Source organism: Natator depressus, chromosome 3 (assembly GCF_965152275.1).
Source record: "Natator depressus isolate rNatDep1 chromosome 3, rNatDep2.hap1, whole genome shotgun sequence".
Lineage (NCBI taxonomy): Eukaryota > Metazoa > Chordata > Testudines > Cheloniidae > Natator > Natator depressus.
This window is the reverse complement of record NC_134236.1, coordinates 130,595,785-130,604,725: the sequence shown is the minus strand read 5'-3', so window position 1 is coordinate 130,604,725 and position 8,941 is coordinate 130,595,785. Positions and strand designations below refer to the sequence as shown.

The following is an 8,941-nucleotide window of genomic DNA, read 5'->3' as shown; positions in this document are numbered from 1 at the left end:
GCTCCGGACCTTGCCTCACTTTTCAATCTCCAGCCCTGGCCTGACTCTGACCCTGACTCTTACCTCTTGCCTTCCGACTTCAGCCCAGTAAGTACTCCTACTCTTTGGTCTCCAGCCTTGGCTTGACTGCGACCTTGACTCTTGCCTATTGATCCCAGCCCTAGCAGTTACTCTGATCCCTGCTCGGTGACTACCACCTTATGGCTTTCCTTGGTACTGTAACACCAGCCCAGCATTGACCCCTAGGCCAGACTGCCTACACCTTGCTCTCTTAAGGTTTGTTGTAGGATTCATAAAGGTTTATGCGCTTGGCAACACTCAGGGCACACCCGGAGTGTTGTGTAGGAGTAGTGCACACACTGCTCCATCCAAGGGCATCAACCTTGGAATCTCGCCAAGATGATATGTATCGTGGGAAGCCTCTCAGGACTGGGCTCAAGGCCCGAGAGCAAGGAATGCGGTAGACAGAAATTGGTAAATAAGAATGTTAAACAAAGCCAGTGTATTCCTTTTATCTGTTGGAGAATGTAATGCGCGGGGAGAGAGAGAGAGAATAAAGGGGAAGGTGAAAAGCTGACAGGAGAAGCCTGTTAGTAGAGACCAGCCTGCTTGCTTGCTAAAAGCTGTATTCTGTCTTGTCATTGAACCGCCACAACTGGCGCCCAAACGTGGGGCCCTCAGCACTCACCTCGCCCGGCAAGGGTTTCAGACGCGTCACTCATCCGCTTCGTGGATCCCGGTGAGTATTTTTCGTTGTGGTAAGTATGGGAAGCTCCCTCTCTGCTTTGCAAGTGCAACACTGCAATGAGCTACAGTATTTGCTGCGTAAGGCTCAGCATGACTGCCCCACTCGAGAACTCACTCTCCTGCTACAGGAGGTGAGTGCCCAATGCCCGTGGTACCCTGAAGCCGGAACCCTTAAGCTAGCGGACTGGGAGCGGTTGGGCCAGACATTGCACAAAGAGCCTCAGGCGCCCGTGCAGGCTTTACATGCCTGGCACCTCTGCCGCGACGCGATACAGCGTGTCGCCTCGGACAGGCCCTCCCTCGCGAGGCTGGTGATCTCGCCACGCCCGTCCGCTCCTGCAGCCATCCCCCCTCCTGACAATGCGACACAGTGTGTCACCTCAGAAAGACCCTCTCCCGCGCCAACAGAGGGGCTGCCGATCCCGCCACCCCCGTCCGCTCCTGCAACCATCCCTCCCCCTGCTTCGCCCCCAGTGCCTCTATTACCACCGCCTCCCTGGCCTTCCCCACCGGAGCCAGTGTGTGATCGCCCTCCGCTCGTGGGGCTCCATGCTCCGGGGCCCCCCGGGGGGTCGTCTGCATCTGCTCAAGGGCTTTCGCTGGTGCAACAAATGGTTCACGCAGCGAAGACTCGCTCAGATCTTACAGCAGAGGAGCTGGCTGATCTGGTCTCAGTTTGTCCTGTGACCTGGCAGGATGATGGCCAGGGCAACCAGGTTGCAGACTGGGTCAGTTTGCCTTCCTCGGTGATCAGAGAGGTAAAGAAAGCAATTCGCGAGTTCGGCCTGACTAGCACGTATGTGCGTGGTCTCATTGAAGGGCTAGGTAGTGGGTACTCCCTGATCCCTGAAGATTGGAAGGCGCTGTTGCGCATGATGCTGACGCCCAGTCAGTATGTTATTTGGCTTAGTGAGTATCGGCAGATGGCGGAACGCCAAGCCCAGGTATATAGAGAGCAAGGTGTCATTTATGAGCAGTTGGCAGGGGAGGGCCAGTTTGCTACCGTGCAGCTGCAGTCTCAACTCCCTCAGGCCGTCTTCCCCATTATTTCCACCTGCGCCCAGCATGCTTTCCGGAAGGTCCCGGATTCGGGCAGGCCTACTAAAAGCTTTGCCAGTATCCGTCAGGGTGCATCAGAGTCCTTTATGGATTTTACCAACAGATTGCAGGAGGCTATCCTCCGACAGGTGGATAACCCTGCGGCAGCTCAGGAGATCCTGTTAAAAATGGCAGTTGAAAATGCAAACGAGGATTGCCGCTGTGCTCTCCAGGCTGCACAAGCCTCTGGAATTCTAGAGCTGTCGGACATGCTGCGGGCGTGCCAAAACATCGGAACCCAAGCACATAAGGCTGGAGTTCTGGCTGCCGCCCTGCGAAAAACCGGGAAGGAGGGGAAGCGTTGTTACCGCTGTGGTAAGGAGGGTCACTTTCAGCGGGAGTGCCGCTCATCGACGGCGCCCGCCCGCCCCTCAAAGAAGTGCCCCAAGTGTCGGAAGGGCTATCACTGGGCTAATCAGTGTCGTAGCGGGTCAGGAAACCGCACGACGGGTCCCCCCCGAACCCAGGGCCAAACGGGGGTGTTTCCCACTCAGACAACTGTTCCTCTGCCTTAAAATCCATAGACTCCATGAGGGCGGCGACTGCCGGAAGTGCAGGGCTTGATTTGATTATGCAGGAGGACGCTGATTTTCAGTTGCCAGGGGAGGTTTGCGCCATACCTACACAGGTGACGGGACCTCTCCCTGCCGGATTTGTGGGTCTGGTTCTCCCTCGCTCACACGCTGGGAAACAGGGTTTTTTTGTCATCCCAGGAGTCATCGATGCTGATTACACTGGTGTTATTAAGGTTCAGGTGTGGACCCATCTTCCGCAATCGCTCCCGCGTGGACGGTCAATTGCACAATTGATTTTAGTCCCTTATCAGGTGCCAGCCGCAGAGGATCGAGCCCGGGGCAGGAACGGCTTTGGATCGACGCTGTCTCAGTCGCCGTCTCACAATACGTCCTCTCCACTTGTTGCTCTGACAATGTCGGTCTGCCCCTCGAAACCTCAGTTAACACTTCTCTTAAATAATGTTCCTTTTACAGGGTTGGTGGACACTGGAGCTGACGTTACGGTGATTTGTGATCCGGAGTGGCCAGTCGGTTGGCCAACAGTTCCTTCTAAAGAGTTGTGGGGGATCAGGGGTAGCAAACCCGGGCGCCAAAGTTTGTCTTGGGTCACGGTCTCTAAACCAGGAGGCTGTGCCCTTGCTACAATCCGCCCTTTTGTACTCCCTGTCCACCTCAATATTTGGGGCCGTGATTTACTTACAAAGCTGGACACCACCCTCGATATTAATATATAATGGCCCAAAATCCTCCCTCACCCACCTTGCCATCCGCATTACCATTGGTATGGCAATCCTTAGAGCCCATATGGATTGACCAGTGGCCCCTCCCTCTAGAAAAGCTGAAAGCGCTTCATTCACTTGTACAACAATATTTGCATGCACAGCGCTTGGAGAGCTTTACTAGTCCTTGGAATTAGCTGCTGTTATTTTGGCCTTTCAATTTTTTGCTGATTGTCCCTTTAATTTGATTATGGACACGCATTATGTTTATCAGGTAATTGATCATTTACCCCTTGCCCTCATTACCCCTCAGGTCGATGCGGACCTTCTTGGCCTGTTTTTGTCCTTACAGTATTTCATCACCACTCGTAATTTCCCTTATTTTGTTGCTCATATTCGCAGTCATACCCCTCTGCTTGGGCTACTCATTGAAGGCAATGCGCGCGCCGATCGCGCGTTACGTGGTCAGGTAAATTCCCTTTTTTCTGACCCCACTGAAAGCCATTCCTTTTTTCATCAGTCTGCCTCTGTTTTGGCCCGACAATTTCATATTCCTGCTGATCATGCACGTTCTATTGTTCGTTCCTGCCCCCACTGTGCCGCTGCTGCCCCTACCTTTTTTTATGCTGTTAACCCCAGAGGTACCGCAGCAAATCAGCTATGGCAAATGGATGTCACTCATGTGCCACAATTCCGCCCCTATTCCTTTTTACATGTTTCTGTTGATACTTATTCGGGGTTTCTGTGGGCAACCCCACGGCGTGGGGAAGCCACTGCTAAAGTTATTCACCATTTGCTAGCCTGTTTTTCTGTTATGGGTCGCCCAAGCCAGATTAAAATGGATAATGCCCCAGCCTATTGCTCCACAGCACTTTTCACCTTTTGTGCCCAATGGGACGTCCATCTCAAACACGGGATCCCTTATAATTCCACAGGCCAAGCCATTGTTGAACGTGCAAATCGCACGCTAAAAACCTTGCTTGACAAACTATTAAAACAAGGGGAGCTGCGTCTCCGAACCTTAGGAGACATTCAGCAACAACTGCATATCCTTTTGTTTCCTTTAAATAATTTAACGCTGAACGCAGATCAGCAGACCCCCATGGATCGGCATTTTCACAAATGGAAAGACCGCGTGTCTATTACCATCAGCTGCCCGATCCGCAGTGGCTGGGCCCAGTGCCTTTAATTACTTGGGGTTGGGGATATGCTGCTGTGTTTCTCCCTGCAGGACCGTTGTGGGTTCCAGCCGGTGTGTGCGACCGGCACTGAAACAGCATGGCATGGCACCAGGGGCTGTCGAACCCCATACCGGAGTTTCAGCTGACCTTGGAGGAGAACGCGGTGCCTCCCAGGTCGACAACGACGGAACGGAAACGGAGGAGACGTAGCATCCCAAGCCAGCCCATGACATGCGGAGCAGTAAAAGCATTGGTCGCCGCGGCTCAACGAAGACTGGCAGCAAACCAACAGCCAGAGACTCTTGAGACTTTGTTTGTGGCAATTCTCGCCCAAATTACTGCTAATTCTGTACTGATTGTATGCCTTTTGTGCCTGCTATTTCCTGGAGGGGTTGATTCGGGAGCGCTTTCTTCATTACGGGCCCGAATGACATATAACCTATGGGAAAGATTGGCTTTAATAGCAAATGTTACCCACTTTTGTTTATCTGATTCTGTAGCAGCCAGAGAACTGTTAGGTACATGCCTTATTTCAGTATGTCATCACCCTGAGGAAATTGGGAATGAGATGATGCTCGCCGCTTACTCGAACCTCTCTTCCCAGTACTCTAGTATGGCTAATTGGGGCCTGGCCAATCACACTTTACCTTCTTAAGCTTATTTTTTGCTGCTGCTGTGTCCAATGTATTCCTTTTTGTTAAGGCTTTGTCGAGACCCGCCCTGGCAGGCTCCACGAGTTATGACCTTGCCTGTCCGGGAGTTAATTGGCTTGCAAATGCAAATTGATGGCTACCATGAGATGGCCGAGCACAAATAAACAAAAAAGGAGGGGATGTAGGATTCATAAAGGTTTATGCGCTTGGCAACATTCAGGGCACACCCGGAGTGTTGTGTAGGAGTAGTGCACACACTGCTCCATCCAAGGGCATCAACCTTGGAATCTCGCCAAGATGATATGTATCGTGGGAAGCCTCTCAGGACTGGGCTCAAGGCCCGAGAGCAAGGAATGCGGTAGACAGAAATTGGTAAATAAGAATGTTAAACAAAGCCAGTGTATTCCTTTTATCTGTTGGAGAATGTAATGCGCGGGGGGAGAGAGAGAGAATAAAGGGGAAGGTGAAAAGCTGACAGGAGAAGCCTGTTAGTAGAGACCAGCCTGCTTGCTTGCTAAAAGCTGTATTCTGTCTTGTCATTGAACCGCCACAGTTTGTCAAGACCCCTTTTGACCGCCTCCACAGAAGCCCCTTAGCAGGGATATGTAAGGGGCAGGTCTATCGCCACCCAAGGGACACCAGGGGGTACCAGATGAGCAGGAGCAGTTTGCCCAACTCTGAACCAAGAACCATGTGCTGTGGGCCCCAGTGACACAGTTCCTAGCAGAAAATCAGACACTCCACCAGCAGCTGGCATGCTCCCAGGAAGAAAGGGCTATGCTCCAGGTTCAGGGTGGGCCACTGCCCTCCAACCAGGATCCATAGTACCATCACCTGAATATTTTGATCGGAACTGCCTGAAGTTCAGGGGTTTTCTGAACCGATGCCCATCTCCTTTGCCCACTCTGCCCTCGAATATAACCCACCAGCCAGTCCCAGGGTGGGATTGATGGCCAGCTTGCTAGCTGGAGAAGCACTGGATTGGGCCTGCAGGACAGTGCAGTGTTAACCAGTTGGAATACCTCCCTGAAAGCGTGTTCTGCAGTTACTGATAGCCCTTATTGGGTTTGCTCAGTGGAAGCTGCCTCATACGCTGCCTAGTTCCAGCGACTTGTGGCTGATGTCAAATGGAACGAGGCAGCCCAACTTCCCTAATTTCGATGTGTACTTAGTGAGAAGATAAAGACCGAGCTAGCTTGTCTGGAGACCCTGAACAGCTTGGATGCCTTTATTGATGTCTGTCTCCATGTCAGCAGTTGGCTGCATGAACGAAAGAAGAGGGGAACCATGCCACCACCTCACTCACACGCCATGCCAAAAAACCCCAGGCCCAATCACAAACCAATCCAGGGTGATCTGGTCTGCTGATGCTTGACACTGGAAGAGAAGGAAAGGTGACGGCACAATAACTAATGCTTTTATTGCACAGTGCCAGGACTTCCCCTTGCCTCTTGCCCATTGTGGACCTTGACCAGCAAAGAATCAGGAACAAGCAAGCCCAGGTCTGGCTTGTAGGGAAGGCCTGGGCACTGTCAAGCACTATACTCTGGAACTATCTCCCAGTCCTCGATGAAAACCTGATCTAGCTCTTGTGGGTCCTCTCCCCACTTCCAAGTACAGCTACAGTTACTTACTGTGGACAGGGCATAGTTGATTCCCCCTCAGTGAGCCCTGATCAATTCTGGGACCACCAATAATTTCATAGATACCAAAGCTATTCAAGCCCTACAAATCGCCCTCCGCTTGAAGCCTATGTCCGTTCTTGTAGAGATGATAGACGCATTACTGGCCCTGCAGACAGGAATGACCCAGGAAACTGTAACCCTAGAGACTGTACTCCAGTGACATCAGGACATACTGCAATTCAATGTGATTTATTCTCTATGCTTCTCCCTGGTTCTTGGCATCACCTGGCTGGACCAGCACAATCCTTGTATCTGCTAGTGAGAGAAGAGGATCAGCTTCTCATCTTTACATCACTAAAGGGTCTCTCTGCATTCTGCTAGCCCCAACCTGAAAACTCTAAGGTTTCTGCAGATAATAACCCAGGGCCGGCCTTAGGCAAAATGGCACTCTGGGCATACTTGTATTTTGGCGCCCCCCCATCACTCCTTGCCCCCACAGGCTCCCTGGGCTTCCCCCGCATCACTTCTGGGCCCCTCCCCCAGTGTTTAATTTGTACTGAAAGAGATGCCAGAGGCTAGAGCTCAGCCCTGGCACAAATTAAGCACTGGCAGGGCGGCCAGATACTGGTGGGTGCTGGCTGGGCACCCAGCTCTGAAGGCAACGCCACCACCATCAGCAGTGCAGAAGTACGGGTGGCATGGTATAGGGTGTATTGCCACCTTTTGCCTCTGCTGCTGTGGCTTGTGGTGCCTGATGCTCGGCATGTGGCTCAAGGCGGGCTTCACACTGTCACATGGGGGCTGCATCTTGCCATAGCCCATGGCCCTCCTGGCTCACCCCGGGCGCTGTTTCAGGTTTTGGGGGGTGGGAGGAAACTTCAACCATGATTCCAGGGACTACTTAGGCAACTGAAAACTCTAAGGTTTTTGCAGATAATAACTTAGGAATTAGCTGACAGGAGCACTGTATCTTATTGTTATATAAAGAAAGAAAAAATATATACAAACTCCAATTAAAGCCATGTTTAAAGTTTATATGTAAATTTAGAATAATCAGGAGATAATACAACAAAAATATTCCCAATCCCAAGCCTTGAGGTATCAGTTCTAGAGCTCTGATACAGACATCAGAAACACATGTTTGATACATTGTACACTATTTTTATTAGAGATACATAAAAATAAATAAAATCTGCTTAAAATCTGTGTTACTGCCATTATCTACTCTATTTTAGTCAATTGTTTTTCACTAAAAACATAATTTTAACATATGTGATTAAGGTTTTTTTCCTTTTATTAAGAAAGGGAATTTTTAAAAAAAATTATTTTGGCATTTGTATTTACTGATCACAATTGTGTATGTGACTCACTAGCATTTGACTCCATCATTGCTATTGTATCATAGTTGGAATTGCATTTATTTTCATGCAAATTTTAAATTATTTTACAGATATAACTAAAAATACAATTTGAAAATAAACAACCTTCATCTGCCCAGTGTCTAAAGTTATGTGTTTAGCTAATGTTTTTTCAACTGGCACTGCTAAGGTTAGTACAAGCTAAAGTTACGTTCTAGAAGGATACTATTATTTGATTGTACCACTTTAAATAATGAATGACAAAGCACAATATGATAATAAAAGTAATAGGGATAATTACTGCAGCCAGGACAGGTTAGGCATTTTAGAACTCACTGCTCAAAGAATTAAATGTAAGCATGAGAGAGAAATAAAATTATGACATGCACAGACCAGTCAAAAAACTAAAATAATCGCACTTGTAAAGAATAAAATTACAGAGAACATATATGCATTGCAGGAAGTACCAACAACAACAACAACATAAGTATGTGTTGGGGGGTGAGTGTGAACGAGACAGCGTGTGTGAGCTGGGGGAGTGTGTGAGCTGGGGGAGTGTGTGAGAGACCGCGCGCTGCCCCTTTAAGAGAGTGGCACTCACCAGCCTGAAGGAACCAGCAACTCCGTCCCTCTCTTGGTGAGCCCTGTCCTCACCTCCCACCCCCCACTCTGCAGAGATGGGGTACATGGGCAGGGGGGCCAGGGACACCCTGACATCAACACCTGATTAAGAGAGCTTTAAACTAGGAATTTGGGGGAGACGGTTGGGAGATGTCCAGGTAATCTCCACGCCGGATTTTAGCATTGAGAGGAAAGAAAACGAAGTAAGAAAGGATACAGCCGTGGGTAGGAGGAAGGGCAGTGTAGATACCAGTCTAATAGGTTATACTGGCTGTAGAATGGCCATGCCTAATCGGGTACAGAATGTGAGTGAGGCCAAACAGCAAAAATTAAGATGTTTGTACACTAATGCGAGGAGCCTAGGTAACAAAATGGAGGAACTAGAGCTACTGGTGCAGGAAGTAAAACCAGATATTACAGGGAT

At 49.9% G+C, this 8,941-nt stretch overlaps 1 long non-coding RNA gene across 1 annotated transcript; it reads left to right on the top strand.

Annotated features, from left to right (window-relative positions):
• The first annotated feature begins 629 nt into the window (after nucleotides 1-629).
• Nucleotides 630-5,388, top strand: LOC141984093 (uncharacterized). Its single transcript, XR_012638640.1, has 3 exons — nucleotides 630-739; nucleotides 3,482-3,548; nucleotides 4,311-5,388. It is a non-coding gene; the product is annotated as an uncharacterized LOC141984093 (long non-coding RNA).
• Nucleotides 5,389-8,941: the final 3,553 nt, after the last annotated feature.